Source organism: Eschscholzia californica, unplaced genomic scaffold (genome assembly GCF_041429995.1).
Source record: "Eschscholzia californica isolate CP2 unplaced genomic scaffold, dmEscCali1.0.p SCAF_1, whole genome shotgun sequence".
Classification (NCBI taxonomy): Eukaryota; Viridiplantae; Streptophyta; class Magnoliopsida; order Ranunculales; family Papaveraceae; genus Eschscholzia; species Eschscholzia californica.
This window is the reverse complement of record NW_028238198.1, coordinates 32,979,309-33,005,980: the sequence shown is the minus strand read 5'-3', so window position 1 is coordinate 33,005,980 and position 26,672 is coordinate 32,979,309. Positions and strand designations below refer to the sequence as shown.

The 26,672-nt window shown below is 35.8% G+C and overlaps 1 long non-coding RNA gene across 1 annotated transcript; it reads left to right on the top strand.

The window, feature by feature from the left end:
* The first annotated feature begins 12,922 nt into the window (after nucleotides 1–12,922).
* Nucleotides 12,923–22,172, top strand: LOC147566213 (uncharacterized). The gene is made up of 2 exons (XR_015237398.1): nucleotides 12,923–12,991; nucleotides 19,349–22,172. It is a non-coding gene; the product is annotated as an uncharacterized LOC147566213 (long non-coding RNA).
* The last annotated feature ends 4,500 nt before the right edge of the window (nucleotides 22,173–26,672 follow it).

Sequence of the window (26,672 nt, the reverse complement as noted above, 5' to 3'; positions counted from 1 at the left end):
ACAATCCAGAACTAAATAGATACAGTATGCCCACTGTTGAAGCCCTAGCTACTACCTGAACCTACTTGAATGTACTCATCGTTTAGCTGATGTTCATTGAAAATTGTTGTGCTTATTATGTATCTATATAATCTATCCATTAACAGTGTTTGTATCCATAATTTATAACCTAACCTACTTTGTTTCTTATGAGTTTTTTTGCAGAATTCCTAGGTGGTGGAGATGCAACAATTGCTTAAGGAGTTCTCAAAGCTCTTTTTGTTTCTGAGGTTCTCTTCTCCCTAGCTTCTAGACTTGGTTGACTACTTAGAATTTGTTAGTATTGTTCTTCGTATTCTTTCGCAACCTTAGTAGTCTTGTTTCTTTCTGGATTCTAGTGACTGTTTCTTATTATTGAATTGCAAACTTATGCTTTGGATTAAGAGATGTCACCTAATTAAACTCATGATAATACATGTTCAGGGTTAATTTGTTTAGCTTTAGCAGTTTAGCTGTAGTGATGTCTTTGTGGTGATTGTTTAACCTTGCTTACGACTTACCTAGACCTCTAAACATGACAAAATCTCATATTGGGATTACTTCACTTGACTGGTTTGCATAATTTTCTAAATTCTGATTCTGAAGTAAAAGTTTAGTGCCCTTGTTATTAGGTTCTTTCGAAATTTCTTTTAGGTATATGCAGTTTTCTCCTAGTTTTTGTGTTTGATGATGTCAGAGAAGTGGCTTCCCAGAAATCCCCCTGAAAATCGTCCTTGTACCTTCAAATTAGTTCAAGATAGTTCACTCTTGCAGGTTATAAGTCAATAATAAGTGAGGGGTAAAAGGTCCCTTTTCAGCTTAATTGTTTCAGCTTTCTTTTGTATCGTGCTTAGAAAGCTAGCCGTGGCCTATGGGCACGGTCGTACCTAGTTAATTTTACATAACTAGCCTACTAGTTTAAACCGTACATAATCTAATACATAATGTAAAAAATCACAAGTACACTCAAACTTATACATAATCTAATAGTTCGATCAATAACTAGCCTACTAGTTTAAACCGTACATAATCTATTAGTTCGATCAATAACTAGCCTACTAGTTTAAACCGTACATAATCTATTACTATTACTTTCCAAATATATACACTCAAACTCTTATGTGTATATATTTGGAACTTGTGCTCGAGCCTCGAGGAGTGGAGAATTTGTGTTGGTAACATATACATTGGCCTTGGCATAGATGGTGGAGGAAGTTCCGTAGACTGTATACTTGTATATTGAAGATATAGTTTTTCTTGTTCATATAGAACAAACTCATGCCCAGTTGTTTTCATCTTTGGTTCCTTATCTTTTTGAAAAGGTATTAAGACCCAACTCAATATATAAACTGCAGCAGCTGTAAAAGCATTAGTACTTCGTCGAAAATGTCTTGCGAACATTGGAACATCTTGACAGAGTAATGGTTAAAACAGCGGCTGTGGAGGTAATTTCTAGAAAGGTCAAAATAATATTGAAAATGAGTAGAAAAACACAAAACATTTGAAAATTATTATTCAGGTCAAAAAGTGTCCAAATACTAAAATACCCTTTTTTGTCATTTTGTGTAACTAAATTCTTTTATTTTTTTAAAATTTTAAATCGTTATAACTTTTGTTTGAGATGTCGGATTTCTATAAAAATTATATATTTAGAAATGATTTTCCATTAGCTTTCTAGCAAGATCCACTTTCAATATTTTTTTTTCAAAAAAAAACTTTAAAAAAACGGCGTTTTTTTCCTTTACGTTTTTCTGCAAACGCGTTTGCAACAATCTGTTATGCAAACGCGTTTGCAACAATCTGATATGCAAACGCGTTTGCAACAATCTGATCTGCAAACGCGTTTACAACAATTGTTGTCAATTCCTGAAGTTCCTTCAAAGACCTGGCAAAAACAATATCAACAAAGCCAAAACTTTAAGAACATGTTGCTCATCCAAAATCCAAAGAAGTACATGTAAAGAGTATAAGAAATATATGTTCATACAACCAATCAACTCTAGATCTCTAACTTATACATTTTAGAGAGAATACCATACATTATAGAAACAGAAACTAGGGTTTCACGAGTTGTATCCCTGGAAAGGCCATGAACGAATATTTTCCGGTGAGAAATGTCTTGATCAGTTGTGGTTTGTATTTTACGAAAGAAAGAAGAATCGTTTATAGCGTCGATCAGTTGGGTTTTGGAGTAGGTTTCAAGGAGTTTATCGATTTTGTTTGATTCTGATTCGTTTATGGAGTTGGAATCAATTAGGGTTTCATCAAGATTATTTATTACAAAGAGAAAACATTCAAACCCTTATAAAAGGGTTCAGATTTTTATATTTTATTTGTTGAAGAAGAAAACATTTACACTACCTTAATGGAGAAGAAGATGAAGAAAATGATGGCTATGGTGTTCTAGAGAGAGAAAGTAAAAACACAGAGAAAAGTGAAGAAGGAGCATGGGGGCATTTCCGGAATAACCTTTTTCAAAATGACCTTAATAATATGGGTTATTTCCCTAATGGCCCCCTACTTTACAAGAAATACCCATATGGCCCCCTTCCGTTATAACACCGTTACTCTCTCTCTTCACAATCTTTTCTCTCTCCTCCAGCATGTTTTCTCTCTCTGCGACCCGTCGGTGAAGACGATGATGTGGCTTGTTTTAACGAGGTGGCAGAGAGAGAAAACATGCTGGAGGAGAGAGAAAAGATTGTGAAGAGAGAGAGTAACGGTGTTATAACGGAAGGGGGCCATATGGGTATTTCTTGTAAAGTAGGGGGTCAGGCGGGAAGCTGGTCACAAAATAGGGGGCCATTAGGGAAATAACCCTAATAATAATTAATCATATTATTTTAAGCCAAACTAACCATTATATATAATATTATGACACATTTTAGTTATTTGAAAAAGTTTAGTGTTTTTTGACTAATTATATAAAATATTATGACTCATACAGTCATTTTCTCTATATTGTAAAGGCACAATACTAAAACAATGGGCCACCTGTTTGTAGCACACTTTATTTCTGTGGTCCAATCGTAACAAAAGGTCACATTAGAACCCTAGAAATCGTGCTTTCATCTTGTTCTTTTTGGGTGTTTTGAGAAAGTCTTGACTCTTGACATCTTCTTCTGTTCCCAATTCAAAAACTCACATCTAATTAATCAACATTTCATGGTTTTCTGCCATATCAAAGTTATGATTATGCATAAACTGATTTTTGTTCATGCTTCCATCTACATGGCCATCATTTTACAAATTCGATTATGACCCAAATCTAATTCATTATGGTTACCATAATTGACCTAATCCAAAGTCTATGTATGAGTTTCCCCTAAATCAAGATGATTTTCACGAGTTTGCCCTAGATTCATGATCATGGGTGATATCCAATGATGTACTTTCCAGAACTCAAGCTCAACTCACAGTATGATCTCGAACTCATAGGAACGGCACTCGTCCACTATCAACAAACTAAATACCTAATTCCTGATCACGGAATTAGTAGCCAAACACTAATTAGCTCTATGTTACATGCCCAAGTATATAGTAAGTTCTGAATGTTATGTATAGATTAATCATTAATCAACTTATCATGTAATAAGAGCTTGATTGCTAGTAAAAGGCGGAGAATTTTAAAAAAAAATTGTAAGCTCCTAATTGGAGAACAACATCAATTGGAGATGAAGTTTTTGATCAACCAGATGGAAGTTCCATTGGTTGTAAGATAGTTTTCTTGAAGTTGAAAGTTTCCATTGGTGCTAGTGGAGCTACAACTATTTGCTTGTTCATACGTGCCATTACGATATCAATTTTGATGCAGGGGTGGACTATGGTTAATTTACATAACCAACCTACTAGCTTGAAGTTTCAACAAAAAAAAAAAAACGTACTAGCTTGAACCCTACATCAATCCATCGATAGAAAAATGAAAAGTAATAGATCACTAAGTACATTTACAAATGTATAAAATTACTAGTAAACTCAAACTTGTACACACTTTAATAGTTTATTGATCGAACTCTTACATGTATATAGTATTAGAAAGTTGTGCTTGAAGAGTTGAGAACTGGTATTGCTAACATATACACTGGAAAATCTTGACGGAGGGAGTTCCATAGACGTGTATACTTGTATATTGAAGGGATAGTTTTTCTTGTTCATACACAACAAACTCATTCCCTGTTATCTTTAGTTGTTTCCATCTTTGGTTCCTTATCTTTTTCAAAAGGTATTAAGACCCAACTCAATATACAAACTGCAGCAGCTGTAAAAGCAATAGCACTTCGTCTAAAATGTCTTGCGAACATCGGAAAATCTTGACGGAGAATTATGGTTAAAACAGCTGCGGTAAAGGCAAAATTGATAGCCAACACAAAAGCATGAAATATAGAAGAAGATTGATCGTTGAATATTATTGTCGGAATTCGATTTCCATTTATCTCTGTATAAGGTAGTTGAACAAGGACCATAGCAGTGAGAAACGATAAACTAAATATCAATTCCTCTGACCGAATTCCAAGTTTCATTCTGTATATGTAGGATAGAAAGAGCAAATGCAAAACTAATAATTTGCTAGAAATTTAGTTTCTTAGGCGAGGTCAGAAATTTTGTAGGTGTGAAGAGTTTCACACATTTACACCCATCCATCTATATATAAATAAAAGCTTAGTCGGCAAACCGAAATGGAAGTGACTTGTTCCCTAAGTAAATCAATATAAATATTGTTACAAAATTTTTTTTTGGTCATATTAGCATTGATGGATATTAAATAGTGTTAGAACAATACTTCTGTATTGAGTGCTATATACACGGTTGTTTATTCAATAATCATATTGAGATGTGTGCTGATCATTGAGTCTCACACGGTAAACATTAGACAGGATGTCTTTTGACCATGAACAATGGTCAAGGGCGATCCTAGGAGTCAGCAAATGGATAAATATATCTGTATAAATACTTGGTAGATATCTGTGAACTTGCCAATTAAGAAATTAGGGTTTCGTGGGAAGAAGGGTGTTGTTGGCGTACAAGAAAACTTACCAATCAAGAGAAAACTTGTTTCCCTAAGAAAAGAAACTTCAGTTCTTTCTTTAGGGTCTGTTTGATACATAGGAAAATAAGGTTAGTAGATAGATTTTCGTAAAAAAAAAAAGTCTATTTTCAGCTGTTTGATACAATTAAAACTCCTATAGGAAAAAAGGTTGGAAAAGGGGTACAAAATATTACCACATTTTAGATGGTAAAATGGTTTTCTCACCCTCTCTACATCCGATAACTCTCTCTCTCTCTCTCTCTCTCTCTCTCTCTGTCTCTCAGTCTCTCTTGCACTCCCTTTCTCTCTATCTATATTTCACATTTTCTCAGGTGTTCTGACTCATACTCATCTTTATCAATCTAACTTGATTTTCTGTAAGGATCAAAATCATCTCAAGATTAACAATTAAAAGTAGCCAAGAACAACCTGAAGTTTCAAAAATCAATTTACATATTGTAGCAAAAATTTTATCAGTCATAACCCAATCCAAAATCCTAATCCCACTTATGCGTCGTCGGCGATTCAAGAAGTGAACCCTAGAAAAATCAATTCACATATTGTAGCGAAGTAAATTATATCGATAAAAAATTCCAATTAACAGTAATGCACTTGAACTGGAAACCCTAGTTCTATGAACTCTAATTGATTCAAGAAGTAGAATTTAAAGTTTACTGTACAAAGATCGACAACAAACCGATCCAAAATGATAGATTAACTGCTCCAACCATCAGAACTCTTCATTGTTCAGATAAGAGAGACCGTGTTCTAATAACCAGTTGTATTTCCGTTTCAATAACTTATTGTAACTTCCATCCATGTTCTAGGTAGTTTTATCCATGTTCAGGTAGTGGTAAAGGCTTATAAAAGCCTCATTGTCTTTGTATGTAGGTATGTATTTTCTGAATTTGCAGTGTATTAGAGTGGAGACGAACCAGTAAATTTGTCAATTTAATCTTAGTTCTATCATTCTAGTATCAGAGCCAGTTTTAGAATGGGAAAACGCGATCCGGCTGCTCAAGAGATGGGAGGAATCAAGCTTGATTTGCAAGCTTATAGAACCGAAACAGGCACCAAGCTTAAGGGATTGCAAGAATCACTTGATTCTATTGTTACAAAGCAGCATGAGTTTCAGAAAACAATTTTGGAGGAGATACGACAGCTTCGGGTGGGTTCAAAGGAACCAATTCACGACGTATCTGGGTCTTCTCAGTTTGTTCGATCTGAATCATCTGCTGTGATGGTTCACCCTTTGAAATTAGACTTTCCGATATTTAATAATGGTAATCCACTTGATTGGTTGTCTAGGGCAGAGAGGTATTTTCGGTATCATCGAATACCGGAAGACCAAAAAGTGGGAATAGCTTCTTTCCACCTTGAAAATGATGCTACACCATGGATGGACTGGTATTAAACTAAACATGCTTTTACTTCATGGTCTCATTTTGTTGAGTCTTTTATGAGACGATTTGGTTCACGCAGACATGAAGATTTCAATGGGGCCCTTTTAAAATTGCGTCAAGTTGCGTCAGTTGAGACAGAATTTGTTCGGTTGGCTTGTCGTGCACATTACTGGACTGATGAACAATCCACTGGGTGTTTTATAAGTGGGTTGCAGGATGAATTACGTCATGAAGTGAGATCTTTCAAACCAGAGACACTCTCTTTAGCTTTGGAGCTGGCACGTATTCAAGAGGAGAAATTGAATGCTCGCAGGCTCTCCACCAAATGGTCCGTAGCAGGGGTGAACTACAGCTTGGTCGAAGGGGGCCATGGCCCCCCTCGACCTAGCCGTATTAACTGTTGTTGTAACTTTGATTCACAAGGATTACAGATACTAGTTCAAAGAGTACATAAAATATAACAATAAATACTTGTAGGTTTTATGGTAGGACCTTGTGTTAATGACTTCAGCAACCCGGGTTCAATCTCTTGTGCCTATATAATTTCTACAATGTAGTCTTAGTTTTTAAGACTAACCATCGAATTTCTTTGGAACTTGAATTTAAAAAGCATATAATTTATTTTGTTGAAAACCTCACACATATTGTCCCATTCTTTTTTATTTTTATAGAGTTTGAGAGAGAGAGAGACCACCACTCACATAGATTGGACAATAAAAACGAATTGTGACTTATTTAACAAAAGTTTAGTCTCAAAAATCACTATTTTTTTTTTTTTGGAAGTCGACTACGATCTACGTATGTAGTTACATTTGGCACTTGATACATCATAGATGTGATAAGCTCAATAACCGCCCACTCAAACACTAACAGAACTTGGCCTATAGCCCAACAAGACATGGCTAAAAGCCCAACAACATTATTTACACCCTAATAACCCCAATTCAAATAACCAAAGATTCCACCTTCTTTGGGATTCGAACCTGGGACCTCCAGGGATTTCTGGAGTTTATGTCAACACCTTGGAACCACTTAGGCTACCAACTGTTGACTCAAAAATCACTATTTAGAAGACGGTCTCAAGTGATGAAAGTAAAATGAGGTTAAAAAAATCATAATTTTAACCGACGGTAGTACTCTTATTTCGAATTATATATACATAGAGATCATTTTTTTACAAGCAAAGTATAAGTATAACATGTAAATAAATTGTCAAACAAACCAACCAAATTTGTATTAAAGTGCCCCCTTTGTCTGTAATTCTGGTTCCGTCCGTGGTCCGTAGTTAAGTCCCAGAATGTGGCTACATCAAAAGGGACGACAAATTATAACTCCCAATTGGCTGTCAACAACCCATCAACTGCTTTTGTGCCATCACAATTTCGTCGCCTCACTCCATCAGAGGTGCAGGAACGAAGAGCAAAAATTTTCTATTTTAGTTGTGATGAGCCCTTCAGCCCAGGTCATCGATGTAAAAAGCCTCAATTATTGATGATGGAAGAAGAATGGGTTATTGAGGAAGAAGAGGACAACAATGATGAAATGGAGAGCAATCAACCTGCAAAAGTGGAAGTCGTTGAACCTACCATATCCATCCATGCACTAACAGACTCACTTAAACCCCATACAATGCGTCTTCAAGTATTTGCAAATATGCACAAGGTAAATGTATTCATTGATTCAGGTGCCACAGACAATTTTATGCATGTGTTTCTTGCTAACCAATTAGGATTTAAGATAGACTCAACCAGTACATTTCGAATTTTATTGGGGGATGGGTCTATAACTTACTCTAAGGGATGCGTTGCTAATATTTCTGTTAAACTTCAGAACTATCAATTCAAGGCAGACTTTTATTTATTAGCTATTGCAGGGACTGATATTGTGTTTGGTACTACCTGGCTATGGTCACTTGGCCCTATCTTATGGGATTTTAAGGAGCTCACCATGACATTTATCATTGATCAGCAAACTTATACCTTACAAGGCAATACTACTACTCATATTGTACTTGTTGAATGACGTGTGATTCAAAGGTTATTGGCTTGTGAAAAATTTGGGATTTTGGCCCAACTCGCACCATTCATTACGGCAACGACAACTCGGGCAAGTAGTGATCCACAAATTCATGAGTTGTTGGCAGCATATAAAGATATATTTGAGACGGCGATTGGTCTTCCTCCTCGTCGCTTACATGATCACAAAATACCCCTAATTCATGGTACTTCTCCTATTAATGTGCGACCTTATCGCTACCCTCAGTTTCAGAAATCTGAGAGTGAGAAAATTGTTCAAGAGATGCTGCACAACGGTATTATACGTCCTAGCGTAAGTCCGTATTCATCTCCCATGTTACTAGTGAAGAAAAAAGACGGGAGTTGGCGTATGTACGTTGATTTTCGTGCATTAAATGTTGCCACATTCAAGGATAGGTTCCCAATTCTTGTTATTGACGAGTTACTGGATGAACTTCATGGTGCCACCATTTTTACAGAGCTTGATATACGCTCGGGATATCATCAGATTCGTATGCATGAAGAAGATATACCTAAAACAACCTGTCGCACACATGATGGCCACTTTGAGTTTCTGATCATGCCTTTTGGACTCACCAATGCCCATCAACATTTCAGTCGGTTATGAATGATGTGTTTCGGCCATATCTTCGCAGGTTCGTCCTTGTCTTTTTTGATGATATTCATAGATCCTGGACAACCTAGTGTTAATCATAAGATGATTGAGATTCAACTACCAACACTAGTAACATGATTAGGTTATGTATTGATGTATTGGATACGTATAATTCCCAACAGTTTACAACCAGCATGAAAGCCTATGGAAAGAAAAAACGCGCATCGCTAACATCGAGCTGGGAGACAAAAATACTATATTCTTTCATTCCAAAGCCATCAATAGAAATAGAAAAAATCAAATCTCCTCCATCAAGAGAGATGATGGATCCTGGTCTAACGAGGCTAAGGAAATTGCTAATATCTTCTCTTCCAATCTTAGGTATATCTTCCTCTACAAGCACCCATACCTCGGAAGAGTTGCTCCATCTGTTTCCTCCTCAAATTAATGATGCCCATAATTTCAATATTTCGGTTACTCCTCTAGATGATGAAATAAAAAATGTTGTCTTCTTTCTTAAGCTAGAGGCCGCCCCTGGCCCAGATGGCTACCGTTCCTTCTTCTACCAATCCAGCTGGGACATTGTCAAAACTGGCGTCATAGATATGGTCAGAGAGTTTTTCAGAACCTCTCACCTCCCTCCCCTCTTTAATCACACCCACATTTGTCTCAGTCCCAAAACCAAATCCCCTCAAACCACAACAAACTATAGACCTATCAGTCTTCTGAATACCACCTACGAAATCATTACCAAAATCTTGCTTAACCGCCTCAAAAGAACTCTCCCTGATATTATCTCTCCTTTTCAGGCCGCTTACGTCTCAGGTAGGCAGATTACTGACAACATCATTATCAACCAAGAAATTACCCATTCTTTCAAAACTATTCGTGGCCCCAAGATTTACTTCGACCTCAAGCTTGATATGTCGAGAGCATTCGACAGGATTGAGTGGTCCTTTTTAGAGAGTATCATGTCTCATCTTGGCTTCTCGAGACATTGGACTCAGCTGATTCATGCATGCATCACCACTTCTTCTATGGTTGTTCTCATTAACGGCCGCCCAGGACCCTCTTTCAATGTTACAAGGAGATTCCTTCAAGGAAGCCCTCTTTCTCCCTTCTCTTCAATATAGCTATGGAAGGCCTCAGCAGACTCCTCGAATCCACAGAACACCCCAATCGATTCATTGGCTTCCCAATCCCCAATTTTAACTCACCATCAAACACCTCCTATTCGTGGATGATTGCATCATCTTTGGTCACAACACTCTTGACAATATCAGCAACCTTAAACAAATTCTCAATACTTTCAGTGCGGCTTCTGGCCAGATGATCAATTATACCAAATCTACTATCTTCTTCTCTAAAAACACCCATCCTAAGTTTAAAAGGATGATTATCCGAAACCTAAAGGTCCACTAATCCTCCTCCCTTGACAAATACCTAGGCACGCATCTGTTCATTGGAGCCAATAAATAATAAGTCTTCTCATATCTTCTCGTGCATATCCAGAATAAGCTCTCCAAGTGGCATAACAATCTCCTCTCCCAAGCTGGCCGATTAATTGTAATCTCTACAATTGTTGCGGCTGTTCCTCGATACCAAATACAATGTTTTGATATTCCAAAAGGCATAAGTAATCGCATTGAGGCCATCCAATGGTCCTTCTGGTGGGGAAACTCCAAATCCATCCATACAATTAAATAGTCTTCCATCTGCCTGTCCAAAAACTGGGAGGTTTGGGATTCAGGCTTCCCGTTCTTGATAACCAAGCTTTCCTCAGTAAACTTGTCTGGCGCATTCTCAAAAATCTGGGCACTCCTTGGGCTAAAATTCTTAAAGCCAAGTACTTCCCCAAAGAGTCTTCCCAAATCAGGTAACTTTACTATCAACTCTATTTACTTTCATTTTAGAAACTAAAACTATATGTATGAAATGAAAGAATGGAAATTCATATGGAACTTAACTACTACACCGAGAATTAAACTATTTATATGGAAGTGTTGTACGAACAATCTACCAGTACTGGACAGAATAGGTAAATATATTGGTAATTCTTACAATTGTGTATACTGTGACAATATTGAAACGATAACTCATGTTTTATTACACTGTTGTCATACCCGTTGTATCTGGTTTCACTTTAACATTATGACAGATAACATAACCAGCCTACAGGAATGGATTCTCCTTTGGAAAGATTAGACGATGATACTACTAGCCTATATGCAAAGATCTTATAGTTCATATGGAAATCGAGATGTGAAAAATGTTTTTCTTCACAGTATCAAACACCTATGCAGATTATTACTCGTATTATGGGAACCACAACTAGCTTGAAGACCACGAGTACAGAGAAATCCACAATGAGTCAGGTTTTATTGAAACCACCAGTAACCCCGTTTATCAAAATAAATGTTGATGCCTCCTCCACCTCTCTGTCAGAACCAGCAGGAATTGGATGTATTATGTATGATGATCGGGCTGATTTCATTGCAGCATTAGCCGATACAACCAGAGGACAAACTGCTGAAGAATGAGAATGTTGCGCCATTATTGGCGCAATGAAATGGACGATAGATCTCAAAATTCAGTACCTCCACATTGAGAGTGATAACCAAAACTTGATCCGACACCTCCTCAACAAAAACACTTCGATCCAATGGCAGTCCGAGAAACACCTAGACAACATCGCCAGCCTTAAGAACAGTTTCGAGAGCATCATGTTCTCCTACACTCCTAGACTGAACAACAATCAGACGGATAAGCTGGCAAAATGGGGAAGGCAAAATCAACTCCGGCGTTCCTGGCACTCCATTGGAGATCTTGCCAACTGTTTGGACTAATAGTTTCTTGTTTGTTTTGTTTGTTTAGTTTCTCTCAACAAAACAAATTACAAAATTTCGGTTTTTAACAAAAAATATAGCTTGGCCTTTTAACTAAAAAAACATTTAAAATTAGATCTTCGTCACAACTTTATTTACCACGGAGTGTTATCTTAGTCATTTTTACTCCATAATTTTCATACTCGCTATTATTACATCTTTTTTTGTTAGTCATCATTTTATTTTTATTAAATAAAAATGTACGGGCCGAATCAAAATGGCCTTCAAGGGGTTTTTCGTTGAGAGCCTTCAAGGGTTATATTGGGTTAAAATTACCTTTTGTCATCGTAACTAATAACTATGTATTAATCACAGGAATCATTTTTCTTTGTCGAAAGGTTATAACTAAAGTTATTTGTACCCCAACACTTTTTGTTACACCTTTAGAACCGCTTCTTAATGTCATACGCCACCACAAAGTATTTGTTACACTTATGTAACTCTTATGTTGTTTGAAGAGAGGAGTTAATCTCTCAACCATGTAATGTCATGGATTTGATATCCTTGTTATGAATGGAATTATGGTTTAATCAAAAAAATAAAGATCTAAAAAAAATAAAGATCCAAACAGATAAACATTGCTTCTTCATATGGTATCTACCTTGATCACATACAACAACCTTCATATCATATATGATTGCATGTTAAGAATCATGTACATTTACAAAGAGAATAAAGCAATGCATCATGTTAGAAAGTCAATGCTTTCATTTCATCAAAAAAAAAAGTCAATGCTTTCAACAAAAAAAAATGTTAGAAAGTCAAAGGACCAAATATCATTAACTTTCTTAATTACTAGTGTAAGAGCTGGATTAAATCATTAAATAAACATAAAATTATTATTATAACATTGTTGCAAACAATACATCATGTTAGAAAGTCTAATTGATAGAATTTCTACCATCAACTCCTGTATTATAATGTAATTCTATTTAAACTTGAAGATCGTCTAGGAGATTGATCTCCAAATTGCTGATGAAGTTTTGATGAATTCATGAACCCCATTATAAGTTCTAAATTTATTTCAAGTAAGTCCTTTTATTTCATTAATTAATTTCTTTGAATCATGATATACATAAGCTTTCAAAAGTTTATTGGATCGATAATTAAGCATTACTCTTTACATTTTCCTCTTATCTCTTATGCTTTAAGTCTTTTCTGCTCTTATTTGGCCTTCTTGTTGATCTCATGAGAAAATAATTAATGTGTTTGGATCATTACTACTTCCTCATATTTTCTTTTTTTTTTGCTTGGGATATTGTTAAATTTGGGAATTAATCGATCAAATGATTGTACGGATCGCAATGCATCGCATCAGTGTGTATGTCACATATTTGTCTACTCTTGTCGGTTATAAGTGATTGATGTGGAATAATTGAATTTTTTTTTTACCAATCGACTAGTCTATTGTTGCTAGAGAGGGAAGAAATCTTCCTCTTCTTCTTTTTTGGTGGTTTTGGTTTTTGATGGTGTTCTGGTATTTCCTCCCCTTCCCTTTGTCCTTGTCTGAAAATGGGTAGGAGAAAATGTCAAAAACAAGGGTTTCAACCTCATGAGTGGACAAAGTCAATAGTTTTGTCGCCTACCAACAGACTAGAAGATATCGTCACAAATGAGGGGAATGGCCAGCCCATGTATCCGGGAGCTGAGTCCAAAGCCCTGAAAAGCTCATGGGTCAAGCCAAATCCAAGAGTGGTACTAGTCATCATAGCCTGATAGGATCTAGAATGGAACAAGAACATATTTGAAGGCCAGGATCGAGCACAAGCCCTAAAGGTAAGTCAAGATTGGAAGTCATCATAGATCCATTTGGGATGGGGGTAAGAGGGTATATACTCGGCCCCAGAATTGAGCCCGAGCCCGAGCCCGAGCCCGAGCCCAAGCCCAAGCCCAAGCCCAACATGGAAAGTCATCATAGGTTCTTCAGATGGATGGAGCTAGGGCATGCAATAATTATAGCCCTAGCTTTTGTCAAATAATCTAGCAGTAGAAGACATCTTTTCTTAAGAGCTAGAAATGGAGCAAGCTCGTCCTAACAACTCAGAAGAAGTTTTCAATATCTCTGTCACTACTTCTCCACTGAATTGGGTTAAGTTAGATATCTCAACTACTATCAACGGACAACCCACTGTCGAATCATCTGAGCAACTTAACTATAGGTCTTTATTTCCTTTTAAGGTTATTCTTGTTCTCAAAGAAGATAACCCTTCTTCATCTTCGGGCTCATCCGTTGGTGCTCGATCCAGCTATGAATTTTCTGCGGAAATTCCCTTCCCTCTCATCTCGATTTTACCCTTCTCTATTCCTCGTCTATCATGGGGAATAGGATCGACAAGACTCTCATTTCGTACCGAAACGGGTTTCTTGGTGTTTCAAGCAGTAGGAATTCTTCCTTCTTTTGCTCCAACTGCTTTTCGTGCAGTGACCTTTGGCCGTGGAGTTACAGCTATTGGCTTGTTCTTACGTGCCGTTACGAATATCGCATTCTTGTTGCAGCTAGTTGGAAGTTTTTCCATGGTTTTAGCATTCTTTGCTCTAGTAGTTTCTCTCTTGAGAGAACATAAGATATTTGTTCCATTTGTTTGTTTCCTCCTAGTTATTACAGCCATTTTTGTATGGTCCAATTCCAATGCGGACCAAGAGGAAGAGGAAGAAGAAGATGAAGAAGAAGAAGAGGAAGAGGAAGAGGAAGAAGACAGAAGGTATATATATATAGATCCCTTTAGTGATAGTACACAAAAATTTAATGCTCATATAATTAATTTGCATGCATTCTTTAATATCTGTAGGTCATATAACACTATTAGAACACCAAAGTATGGTTAGAATTAAATTAGGGGGTAGCTAGGGCTAAAGTGATATCCCTATATTATATGCAGTTAACACTTGCGTAGTGTTCTCTTGAATTAATGCATACTTAGTTTGGAAAACCTCCTTCATGTACAATCATTTACCTTATTAGTACAAATAGAAGTGTTGAAATTCAAAGGGATACGATTGAGTTAATGATGCACTTAAACAAAAAATTATTAACAGGTTAGAACTCTGATAAGAATACACTCGTGAATACAATTGATCTTACCGTCTTGGATAGGACAAGTAACACCATTTCATTTTGACAACTTTCAAAAGTGTTAGAAGACAATAATATCGAGAGTCTTATTATTCACATAGGACACGAGGTGGAGGAATGGGTTGATCAAACATTTTCCTAAAAGGTTTGTAAACCCATGTTAAATGCTTGAATTCTACCATTAATATCTTTAATTATGCCTACATCCACTAGTGAATGTCCTCTAGATTTATTTTAATATTTATGGAGTTTTAGTTCTTTTATTTATTTGTTTTTTGTGAAAAAGCTGTTTTATTTAGTTAGACCATGGGGTGTTAGATTTGTGTGTTGGCCGGTCCCCTTGGAAGTCTACTACTCTCCCAATAACAATTGGTATTTTTTGGTAAATACATGTGTTTATGAGAAATGTTATAATTTTCTATACAAAATTTAAGGCATGTTGTAGTAGCAAGCTGCATAATGCATTAACAGATTCCAGTCACGTAGAAATTAAGGGTAAATCTCCAACTAAACATGTTGAATTTGTTATTTTGATGTAAAAAGGTTTGTAGTTCATTGCTATTTAACCATAAGGACATGGAATTTCTTTCGACATTATAATTGAAGGAAAAAACTTTGTTAGTTTAAAATGAAAAGGCCAACATTTTAGGAAACAAGAAAAATTTGCGGGATACAAAATTTTATAAGTGGGAAGTCAGAAAATTTCCTCCAAACATACCCTTCTCTCAAGTCGTCAAAAGAGGGTCGTCGGCCGGCGATTTCTATCTATTCTCATCTTCATCTCTTTCTCTCTCTAAGTTCATGCATACGGGAGGCCCCCTTCGCCGGAAACTTTTGTCTGTGAAGCCTCATCTGGTTTTCGAGAGGAGGGTTGCGGCGATCTCCACTTTGCCGAAATATAGAAGAGAGAGAGAGGGTGGAATGGTGACGATGTTCGAAGTTAATGGTGGAGGTGTCGCCAGAGTTGCTGGTAGTGGCGGGAAGGGAAAATGGGGAAGAAGAAAATGAAATAACGGGGTGAGGTGGTGTTCGGAGGAAACACAAAATTATAAAAAGAAATTGTTTCCATCCAAAATTTTGTATCCCATAAATTTTTCTTTTCCCCAATACCCGAAAAATATTCGATTGTTATCTTTGTGTTTTCATTTTCTATGCTGGTTCTTGTTCCTAGCTAGAAGAAACTAAAACTTCAATGTGCATCCAACTCAAGTGGCTATCTAAAATACAGATTGTCATCTGTATTTTTTTCAAACAAAGATTTCGTGCACCATTACTTTTTCTATTCAACTAAAAAAGGACAAAGTGCTTTTATCATTTAATTTTAAAATTTTATCTTTTTCCTCTGTCACGTATAATCATCATATACAAACATAATACTAAAAAGTGATTAATTGGCGAGAAAGGTGGAGAGGGTGAGTGAGTACATAACTGAACTACTTCTATTTTTTTGAGTTAAAAATTTAGATAAAATTTTATTTTTTAAAATTTAAATTTTGTATTTTTGTTAAAAAAACAAATATTTGTATTTTGTTTGGTTAAAACTCTAGCATTTTTTATAAAGGTGTTGCAAAGCTGTTGTAAGGCGCTCCAAAGCTATTGCAAGATAGTTGTAAAGTTGTCGCAATGCCGCTCCAAAGCAGTCGCAAGGTGTTACAAATTAAAAAGTACTCAGGGAGTTAAAGACTAAAAAAATTGACTGATCATTTTTAACCAAAGTCATCCAATTTTTTTGGGAGTTTTTGACCAAATTTCCCACCTTTGGAAATAAGTTTGGAATGTGTAATCTTAGTCATTGAAGAAAGTTTGTGGGGTATAAGTTCAAGCATTGGGATAAGTTTAGGATGTGCAATATTAGCCATTGAAGAGGGTTTATAGAGAAGTTGGATCAGAGATAAGTTTAAGAGGTGTAATCTTAGTCATTGAATATGAGGGTATATTCTAAAAAAGATACCCCTCTTCTTTTATTATATATATAGATTGTCCAAGTCATCATTTTTAAATATGAAAATTTGTTAAAATCCCATATAAATTATTTGTTTTGGTGAAAAATGATCACTCAATTTTCTCTATTGTTCAGCTCACTAAGTATTTCGTAATTTACATTTGATTGAGAGAGGTTTACAATTAATTGCAAGATGTTTGCAACTGGTTACAAGATGATTGCATCTGTTTGTGAAATGATTGAAACTAGTTTGCAAAAAGGTTGCAACTGCTTGCAAAATAGTTGCAAAAAATTACAAAGGGATTGAAAAAGATATTTAGTTTTTAACCAAACAAAATACAAATGGTTGGATTGTTAAGCAAACAAAATACAATGTTGTATTTTTAGTCAAACAAAATATAACTTGCTTTTGGACTTTAAAGAACTTAAATTGAGTCTTCGATCCAATTTTCTGTTTTGAAAATTTTGATTTAAAAAACAACTTATAATTGGATTAGCTTACCCTTTTTTTTAGTTGAACTGGGATTAGCTTACCTAAGATTATCTTAAGACAATATTGCTTTCACTTAAGTACTTAACAATAGTAAACTGCAATTCTATTGTTGGGTCTTTTGCTCAATATTTTGGTGTGGTTTTGTTTCAAATTCACATGCAATAGTTGGACTTAGCATTCATTAACTTAGGTTTTGCAATTGCAAAGTTGCACTTTATGAACAACATTTATGGAAACTGCATCTTTTGTAGAGTGTAGACATTTCTAAGGAAGTACTTGTGTAGATTCTGGTCAGTAAATTGTTATTTGAAATATGTTCCCCTCCTAACCTATAAATATTATAAGGATATATGGTGCAAGTACATTGCAATTGCAAAACCTAAATTTTATATTGGAGATACTCTACCCGACGCGACCAAATCCCTCACAAAGTGCGCGATCGGGCCAGATTTAATAAGAGTACTTTCTCTCACTAAATCTGGGACAACCAAGTACTTCGTTTGGGATTTGGTCGGGCGTAGTAACATTTTCCACTTATGGATGCCATCATGCTAAGTCTAATTGTGAATTTGAAATGTCCGACACTTGGTTGTCCAAGTGGTTGAAAGTGTTGACATAAACTCCAAAATCCTTGAGATTTCAGATTCGATTCTTATAGGAGGTAGAATCCATGGTTTATTGAATTTGGGTTCGTAAAGGTATATATATAATATAGTTAGAACGGATTTTAGGCCATTTCTTTCGTTCAGCAAGTCCCTTTGTTTCAAGGTTTAATTCGACGGTCATCGTGCTCCTCACATCTTTGATGTATCAATTGCCATCGTGAATGTGCAACTAAACCACACCACAATATTGACCAAACGCCCCAAAAGATACATAACTTGGCAAGGAAACATTTTATTTACAATATTGAACAATATAAACTGAACTTTTATTACAATACTGTATAACAATTTTTTTTTGTTGAATGATATAACATTTTGTTAGAACTAACCTAGAAATATTTCAATTCCTTGACAAAAAAAAAAAAAAAAAAAAAAAAAAAACCTAGAAATATTTTAAGAATCTAGTTAAGTCAGATGATATCAGATTTAACTTTCACTTGATGTTTTACCCTATTTAAGTAGTATGGCTGTTAGGGGTTGATTTGTTTATGGCAAATATGTGTTTTTCTTCAACTGTGCTATGTGGCCCAATTTTTCTGCTCAGAGGTCAGGTCGGAGTGATGATATGACATGCCTATTTTCTACTCGGGACATGCCACTTTCTCCTAAGGCGAGATCTTGGGAAAAAAAATCGAGCCACATAATAGATCTTAGTATCTTTGCCCCACCACCATACCTTCGCCACCACCAAACTACCATTACCACTATCGTAACACCGACACCGTACCTCGAATAACATTGAACCATCATCTCCACTGCCACCAGTACCACACCCCATCTCCACTAACACCACCACCACCGCACACCATCACAGTTGCAGCCAATGACCACATTACCTCCACAACCACGTCAGTATCGCATGACCACTACACCTCCAACTCCACCACTCTCATTGAACAGACTGTATTACTTGAACTTAGTTTGCTGAGATGGTAAGATACTTCTCTAGGTCATTGGGTCAATTCTCGTACTTTCACCTATACCATGCCGCACCACACACCACCACCTCGAAAATTATGAATATGAGCATATGCCACTGTTGAAGCCCTAGCTACTACGTGAGCCTACTTGAAGCTACTCATCGTTGAATTGTTCATTGAAGTTGTTGTGCTTATTATGTATCTATACTAAATATCCATTAACAGTGTTTAGTTGTCTCAATGTATCCACAAGTAACCTAACCTACTTTGTTTCTTATGAGTTCTTTTGCAGAATTCCTGGGTGGTGGAGATGCAACAATTGCTTAAGAGTTCTTGGAGCTCTTTTCGTTTCTTGGGTTCTCTTCTCCCTTCTAAACTTGATTGACTACTAAGAATCTGTTAGTATTGTTCTCCGTATCCTCTCGCCACCTTAATAGGTCTTGTTTCTTATCATTGAATTGCAAACTTATGCATTGGATTAAGAAATGTCACATAAACTCATAATACATGTTCAAGGTTTGTTTAGCTTTAGCTGTAGTGATGTTTTTGTGGCCATTGTTTAACCTTGCTTACGATTATCTAGACCTCTAAACATGACAAAATCTAATTGTAGGATTACTTCACTTGACCGTTTTCAAAATTTTCTAAATTCTGATTCTGAAGTGTGTAGATTTCATGTTAGAATAAAAGATATAAACTAAAATAAATGACACAATGGTTTACGTGGTTCGGACGGATGATCACGACCTACGTCCACGGAGAAAGCCATTAATGGCTGCTTTATACTATCTCCACAATCGTGGGATTGATTGGTTACAGACTCACACTCAATGCAACTCAATGATAAAATATATAGAGGTCACTTATATTTATAGAGTGACTTGGGTGTCTTATTATCCTAGGAATCTATCTAGGATAAATACAAACGTCACTTTAGCTAACCTCCATATGGGTATCTTGCCATTCTTTATGGATTATAAGAAGGATACCAAGTACTGCTAACGAATAGTAAGCACTGAATCAAAACCCATTGACACCATTTGTTACAAGAACAAAGACAGTTTACAGAGAGAGCAGAGTGGGAGTCAGAGACTTTACGAGATTTGTATTAAATTGTTCCAGGCATAGAGAAGATTCAACGACCGTTTAGCTTGCATGATCGAACAACAAAGTCGTATAATTGACTTGTTTCGTTACAGTTACCAACACAGCTAAAAGACATGAAAGAAACAAAAGAAGTTTCATTGAAACATTTTCACAAACACTTCATATACATAGAAGTAGGGTTACCTGTATAGGCATTTGAATTCTGAAACTCTATTTTTAAAACATTGAACTCCTACATGTGGTCATGCCGTGGCAACAGATTAACCTAGAATTCAAGCTCAAATTTTGAATTGGAGAGCACTTCATCGATTGTTCTGGGATTCATAAATAAGGTTTCAGAACTAGAGAGAGAAAGAGATAAAAAAACGTCCCAACCAAGAGGTTGTCGATTAGAACTTTTCTATAGATCTTAATACTTTAATAAAAGTAACAAACCATATATAAGAAACTGCAGAATCATATGGAGATCCTTGGGATTGAACTATCCAGAAACTTGGTTTTTGATCGATGAAAATCTCAGAAAGAGTTTATGATGATGATGGTTCGCAAGTGGATATTAGATTGACACAAAAGCTGAGAGAAAAAAAATTGAATCACAAGGAAAGTACCTTGGATAATACGGAAGCTTGAAGGAGATGATTGATGAAATTATTATTAGGGTTTTAACTTCAAAGTGTTGGGTTTAACCGACTATAGTATAACCCTCTTCTGGGATTGATGGAAGTCGAGTGAGACAGGAAAGGTTTTAGGAAATCCCTCTTAATCCTTGATAAAAACGAGAGAGACTTGTAACCTGATTCTCTTGATTTGAGCATAGTGCAACCTTCGGCTAAGAGATTAAGCCGTGGATAAATACATATGAAATGACGAGAGAGTTGATGATTTTGTTTTGATAAAACAGGATTGGTGAACCTGTTTAAGATAATCTAATCGATCTAAAAAAGATCGATAAAATGCAGAAGTTTGATCAAATTGATTAACCTGCACTTGATACCATGTGAAGATTTCATGTTAGAATAAAAGATATAAACTAAAATAAATGACACAATAGTTTACGTGGTTCGGTCAGATGATCACGACCTTCGTCCACGGAAAAAACCATTAATGGCTGCTTTATATTATCTCCACAATCGTGGGATTGATTGGTTACAGACTCAGACTCAATGCAACTCAATGATAAAATACATAGAGGTTACTGCTATTTATAGAGTGACTTATGTGTCTTATTACCCTAGGAATCTATCTAGGATAAATACAAATAATATTGTCTACATCTTGGACCGTTGATTTTGATATCTTCGGATCTCTTCTATATCATGGACCTTTGACTTTGATATCTTCGGATCTCGATCCTTATGCTCTAATATGAAGTAAAAGAAAAGTGCCCTTGTTATTAGGTTGTTTCAAATTTTCTTTTAGTATATGCAGTTTTCTTCTAGTTTTTGTGTTTTATAATGTCGTAAAAGTGGCTTCCCAGAAATCCCCTTGAAAATCGTCCTTGTACCTTCAAAGTTTTTTTCCTCCTAGCCGTCGCTCGCCGGTGAGGAGATGGAAGGGGATATCTAAAAAGACACTTTGACGCTCAAGTTAGGTCAGTGTTGCAGGTTACAAGTCAAGAATAAGTGAAGGGTAAAAGATCCTTTTCAGTTTTATTTTGTATCGTGCTTAGAAAGCTAGTTGTGGCCGTTGGGCACTGTTATACCTAGTTTGTTTTACATAATTAGCGTACTAGTTTAAACTGTACATCAACCGACCTATCAGGAGAATAATAAAAAGTAATCTGATAAATAAGTATATTTACAAATGTAAAAAATTACCAGGATACTCAAACTTATACATAATCTAATAGTTTATTGATCGAACTCTTACGTGTATATATTTAAAACTTCTGCTGGAGGAGCGGAGAATTGGTGTCCGTAACATACACACTGGCGTTGGCATAGACGGTGGAGGAAGTTCCCTAGACTGTATACTTGTATGTTGAAGAGATATATAGTTTTTCTTGTTCAAAGAATCATATAGAACAAACTCATTCCCTATTATCTTAAGTTGATTCCATCTTTGGTTCCTTATTTTTGAAAAGGTATTAAGACCCAAATCAATATACAAACTGCAGCAACTGTAAAAGCAATAGCACTTTGTCGAAAATGCCTTGCCAACATGGGAAAATCTTGACGGAGAGTAATGGTTAAAACAGCTGCTGTGAAGGTGAAATTAAGAGCCAACACAAAAGCATGAAATATAGAAGAAGGTTGATCGCCGAACAGTACTGTCGGAATTCGGTTTCCGTTTATCTCTTTATAAGGTAGTTGAACAAGTATCATAGCAGCGACGTAAGAGAAACCAAAAAGTAATTCCTCTATCTGAACCCCAAGTTTCATCGTGTATACGTAAGATAGGAGGAGCACATGCATAAACTAACAATTTGCTAGAAATTTAGTTTCTTAACCCAGCTGAGAAATTTTGGACGTTTGAACACTTTCATACGCTTACATGCATGATGCATCCATCTATATATAGGTAAAGGCATAGGACTTGATTAAAAAAAGTAAAGTAAATTCTAAGGCGGCGAAAAAAATAGAAATGACTTGTGGTCCAAGTAAATCTATATAGCCAACAAAAAAAAAAAAGTAAATCTATATAATTATTAAAGGAGAAATCCACATGGCTCGAAAATGTTGCTTGAATATAACCACGACTGATGTCGTGGCATGTCGATCTAGAAGAGGAAAATGGCATGTCACATCATCAATCAAACACGATATTTTGACAAAATCTTTTGGTCATATAGTATAAATGAATAATCATCATATTGAGATGTGTGTTCTGATGACTGAGTCTAACAAGATCAACATTGGACTGGATGTCTTTTGGCCAAAAAAAGAATGGGCGCTGTAGGGGTCAATAAATGGATTAATATTTTTGGATAAATACTGAATAGATAGACATCTTTGAACTTAGGATCCGTTTGATACGTGTGAAAACCATTTTTTTCTGATAGGAAAGAAAACCATTTTTTTTTCTGATGGGAAAGAGAACTATAAGGGTCCGTTTGATTGGGTAGTAAGAAAATAGTATGTGCCTTTAGAAAATGTTACCATAAGTTGGGCTTTCATGTGGTGCCTTCATAATTCTTTCTCTTCATCTCACCTTCTCCACTCATAGGCCCAGTCGGTTAGCAAATTGAGAAATAGCCACCTCACTTCCCCTCCCAAAATCGATTCAGAGTTCCATAGTCTGCTGCAATTAGGGTTTCAAATTCATGGATTTTGCTCAAACAAATTCATCCAAAAATAGGTTTGCAATAGCAACTCAACCACATCAAGCAAAATCATTCTCTCTTCCCTATGCAATTCGATGGGTACTGCAGGATAGCTACATGGATCAAACTCATTACTACTCATTTCAATCTCATCTTTGCTTCATGAACCAAACTCATAGAAAAGGTTGTTGTTTCATGTGAGGAATCAGAGAGAGAGAGAAGACGAGAGAAAAACTGATCTTTGTCTTCAATCTCTATCTATTGGTAAATGGATGTTGATGGTGGTGGTTACTAGTGTTTCTGAGATTGAGAAAGAAAATAGAGATGGTAGAGAGAGATAGAGTTTATGAGATTGAGAGAGATCAAAAGAGAGCAAGAAGTTTAAATCGGTTGAAAGAGATCAAAAGAGATATTAATCGGTTGTTAAAGTTGGTGATAATGAAGCTTCGACTTCCGACCTTCCTGAAATTAGGGTTTTCATAGTCAATAGTTGGCTTCAAGCTAATAGATTTATGTGAATAAATTGTGTGAATCGATTTACATCAATTGGGGAGTTCAGAGATGTCATTAGGGTTCTAATTTCGACTTTGAACAGAAAGTTCAAAGGAGTTAGAATTTCAAATTTAAGTCATTAGTTTGAATCTCTCATCGCCATTAGTTTCAAGATCTCATAGTAGAGGGATTTGAGAGAGAGAGAGAAGTCTGAAACTGAGAAAGAGGGAGGGAGAGATACGGGTGGAGAGAGAGGGCGTTAATGGAGAGAGAGCGTGAGAAATGGCTTTTCACATGTGGAGGGTGAGAAAGAGTTTCGGCCTTTTTTCCCACATTTTTTTCTCACGAAAAGTGATTTCAAACTCTTTTTTGTCCAATCAAACACCAGAAAACCTATTTTCGTACGAAAACGACTTTCTCACTTCTATTTTAACACGTATCAAATGGACCCTTACTATCAATTAAGAAATATGGTTTCTTGGGGAGAAGGACGTTGTTGGCGTACAAGAAAATTAAATCAAGAGAAAACTTATAGGCCTAAGTAAAGGAAAAGCCCCTGATGAACCTATTTAATAGAAAATTGTGGTCTCCGTTCAGTAGTGTGGTACTTCGAAACAACATCGAGTGCACAAAAAAAAGAGAACAAGGCGGTCTTAGGTTGTTTCACTCTTTCTTTTTTAAGCATGGTTGTTTCACTCTTGATTAATCAATCATGCAGAAATCTCCGACTTCCCTCTGATGGATAGCCAACTTGTCTTCCCTCTAATGGATAGCCAACGTGTCTTCCCTCTCACTACTGTAGAGTTTCGTACTTTGTTCGAGATTTAAGCAGGACTCTCGAAAAAAACTAATTTGGATGCAACTCTTTGCATGCCTTTGGATCAGCGTAGAGTTCAAGATGCCCCCTGGCCCTTGTGGTGGGCAGTGCGGATATGTCGCCGCACTTGCCCCCTCCACTACACAGTGCCACAATTGAAGTCTTTCGAAATTAGAAATCTCAGGGCGATATTTTGATAGAGAAAGAGCAAATCACAACTATTGATTTTGATTTCTGAATAGGTCGATATTTTAGGTGCAAAATTTTATAGGGTGAAAAAACTAAAAATTTCTTCCAAACACACTCTTCTTTTCATGCCGCCAGTAAAGGATCATTGGTATTCCAGGAGTACACAGCTGTTGGGCTGTTTGATGCCTTTAGTTATTTTTTTTTGTTGAAAGGTGCCTTTAGTTACTTGAAGATCTTTTCTGTAGATTTTTTTTTTTTTTGTTGAAAAGATCTTTTCTGTAGATAGTATGGAAACAAATATTCCTAAAATAAGTTTCTGAAAAAAAAAAATTAACAGATCCAACAGTGCATACATAGATTTTATCTAAATTGTTTATCTACCGTGACCTATGTTGTGACTAAATGGCCTTCGAGCATTATATAAGTTTGATAATTACCATTCGTCACGAATGCTACTGCGTAAGTAATACGACGTTCTAACCACAAGAATCTTTTGAATACATAAGCCTTGAAAAAAATTGTTGCAAACAATAAATCTTGTTAGAAAGTCTGATATAATTTCTTCCATCGAAGTCTTGTGTGTGAATGCCAATTCTGTTTAAAATTGAAAACTGTCCACTAGATTGATCTCAAAATTGCCAATGAAGTTTTATTGACTTCCAGAAATCCAATATCAGTTCTAAATTTATTTCGAGTAAGTACATACTTTTATTTCGTTAATTAATATCTTTGAAAAAGTTTAATTTTCTTACTCAGCCGTTTCCCACGTATCAAACGGACCCTAAGAGAAAACCCTAATAACCTCGTCGTGTTTGGTGTGTAAAATTGATTTTACCGAGTTTGTTTTGTGGTTTATTATTGCTTGAACTTCCTATTGCATTACATATGATCAAGGCCGGCCCTGGCCCAAAGCGAGCAATGCCTCGCTTTGGCCCACCAAATTTTTGGGGCCACATTTGATGAGGGTGTCTATAAGATTTTGTACTAGTCAAATCTTTTTAAAGCGGCCCAACGTGTACCTAACAGAAGAACGCCCAATTCAAGATGCACCGCCCTTATGCTTTTGTTTCTTTTTCATGGGGCCCACCAAAATTTCAAATACCGGTTTTGACACATGTCTGATTGTAACAAGTACTCTTTGTGGATGTATTTCTCAACTCATCTCCAATTTCTATTTGTCACTTCTATAGGTCACTATTTCTCACCCCATCCCATCTTTATTCAGCTACATACTTATTTGAATGCCTTTAATTACATTATTATCTATTAGTATCTGTACAAAAAGTATAAGTTTATTTTTATTTTTATTTATATTTATTCTGACTTCATCACAAAACTTATTTCATTAGTGTTCAGTATTGTTAATGGTGAATTATTGAAGTTATTATAGTTTGAGATCCACTTATTAATTTTTGTCATACTTTTGAAGTACAATTAATTTACTTATAGTTTTTGAGTTGTTTCGAACTTTTCATCATTTTTTGGCCTCCTCTAAGATTTTTCAACCCTTTCATGTATTAAACTACCTCTTTAAAAAAAACATTTTTTCTCATCAATGAAAGTCGAGAAATTTGGTCTTGCGCGAAAAGTTTTGTTGTCTTATCTCTCAAAATGTAAAATATAAAACTATTTTTTTTTTACGTAAGGTAGTTAACAAAAAGTTCAAAATAATTGAAATTAGTTAAACTCTCTTTTATCTTGCATGAATCTAAATGACCATGTTTATTGGGAGACATCTCCTCCTAACCT